This window comes from Cynara cardunculus (genome assembly GCF_001531365.2).
Source record: "Cynara cardunculus var. scolymus isolate 2C chromosome LG 7, CcrdV1, whole genome shotgun sequence".
NCBI classification, from domain to species: domain Eukaryota; kingdom Viridiplantae; phylum Streptophyta; class Magnoliopsida; order Asterales; family Asteraceae; genus Cynara; species Cynara cardunculus.
The window spans coordinates 11,353,876-11,356,476 of NC_037534.1; positions in this window are offsets into that span (position 1 = coordinate 11,353,876).

A 2,601-nucleotide genomic window follows, 5' to 3' on the forward strand; every position below is an offset into this window, starting at 1 on the left:
CAAGTCGCGTGGCAAGTTGCATGTCCCTATGGCTCCCCTGCAGTGAAAGTTGTTTTTCACACGAATTTTCGAACTTTTGACTGATGGAAAGCTTTTCAACTTTGAGGCTTAATATTCATAAAACCAAACACTTAAAATGGCTCAAAAAGTACAAGGGGTGTAAGTCTAAGGCATGTTACATTTTTTATACGTAAATACATACATATATAAAATACTAATTTTGAATGAAGAATCTGAGATAATTGATGGTAGTTTGAAAAAACTTGGTTTGTACAAATAAAAAACTAAGTTTTATTCAGTGAAGATTCTTATGAATTGACAGAGGCACGATGGAGGTATGAGGTTGTTGCAACGATAATGTTGGTGGAGGTGGATGCGGTGGTGGCTGGTGGACGATGATGACTATAAGGACATGAAGATCGTGGACAATGGTCGTGGTGTCAGCCGACAATGGAAACATGAAGCGTTTGTCGATGTGGTAGACGTAGAGGTGGTGGTGGTTATGATGGAGGTGGCTGACGATGATAGTGGTGGTCGGTGGTCGATAGTGACTGAGAAGGTGGTGGAGGAGGTTGTCGTGGTGGAGGCGGCCGTTGGTGGTCAAAACATTTTCTTTTTTAAAAATACCATTCCTAGTCTTTAATCGATTGGAATTGAGTCCGATTCTCGGAACATGGGTGAAGGTGATCTCCCTAAAGCGCTTGGACCTCCGACCAATGAGGTGATGACACATGCATGCGTGCATATGAACTTCTTGGTGGCTGTCAGTAGCCATTGGTGGTGGTGGTGATGGTAATAGACGGTGGTGGTAACCATTAAAACAAATAACATCTTACATTTGTATCAAATTAGGGTAGATTACCAAAAAAATTGTTTTTGTCTTGTCATTGTTTCATCTTATTCCACCTATTTTGATGGCAAAAGTCTTTTTTTTTTGTCCCATTTGGTGATCCTGTCCCCATGTCACGTCAAATGTGGAACATTGAGTCTTCATCTTGTCTCATGTCGTGCCAAACGTGGGATACCGAGTTTTATCCCATCCTGTCCAGTTTCATCCTACATACCTATTGTAGCCTTATTGAACTCATCTCCTCCATTCACCATGCCACCTATAGAAATTTAGTTTATCCAAACACTTAAAATTATTGATTTTAACTATAAACTGCAATAATCAGTTTACAAACATATCCTATATTACTTATCAAGTCAAACATTATAGCTTTTAAATTATAGTATTATACAATTGAAAAGAAATTAAACTATTGGTACATAGCTAGCTTCAAATAAAATATCATTCTATTTAAAGAAAGTTATATTATAATACACATTTAAAGAAACAATACACACACATTTAAATTGAAATAGTCTTTCTACAAAATGATCAATTAATGTATTCCATGGAGCATCATGAGATTCTTTACCCCTGATTTGTTTATACAAAACACATAATTGATGGATTTAACTCTTACCATTCACCACTCTTCGATCTCTTATCAATGACACATCTCTTACAAGTTCAACTAGTACATTAAGATCACGCTCATCATCGATTATCATGTTACATAAGATAATATATAACCATCAAATTTGAAGGACCATTTTGTAATTAAAAAACGTTTTAACATCAAATTGGGGTAAATAAAAAATAGAAAACCAAAATTGGTGCCCTATCATTCATTCATCAACATCAAACTAGTGTAAGAATTAATGTCGCGCTAAAATGATTTGGTGTTGGATTGGAGATGCTCAAACTTAGAGATGGATAAAATGAGCCCGATCCAGGACCGGTAAGGATTGATTATAGGAACGGAAACGGAGACCGGTTGCTGATTTGGAGGGTGTCGAGGGCAGGGTCGGCCTTGGCCCAAGGGGCGACGGCCCAGGGCAGCAAAAAGACTAAGGGCATCTAATTTATGAAGCCCAATATACATATATGGTTCAGCTTTGATTTGGGCCTAAAAAAAGATTACCTTTACCACGATTGATCGTCAATTAGCTTAGCCTCACTCGCTCTCTCTTTCGTCCTCCAACTCCCGCCTCGCTCATGAACCGATTCACAAATCGAAATCTCAAATCACCACTCTGAACTCACGATTCACGAATCGAAATCTCAAATTAACACTGTCGGCTCTCGAGTCTCGCCTCTCGCTCTCGCTCTCTCGCTCTCGAGTCTCGACTATCGACCGACGACTGCTCAAAATCTGAATACTTGTGACTTGTGAGGTTAGGGTTATTTACTTTACTTATTTTATTTTTTATGTTTCTAATTCTTGCTTGATTAATTCATAATCTAGATGATGTTGCCCACTTGCCCTCCATACTTTGGTTTTCTTTTAAGCTTTAAAGTTGTAAATGTAATACTGTATGTATCATGTATGCCTAATTGCCTACTTAGGYTTTCTGTAATTTAAACAACACTACAAATTTAAAATGAAGYTGTCATGCGCCCCTGTTTTMTGTAATTTGTAAACAACATTACAAATTGGAAGATGTAATATACTAATATTGTATGTATCAATGTATGCCTAATTGCCTACTTAGGTTTTCTGTCAAGTGTCAACATTAGTTAGGTTGGGACTTGTGGCTGTTTTGGGGTTGTTT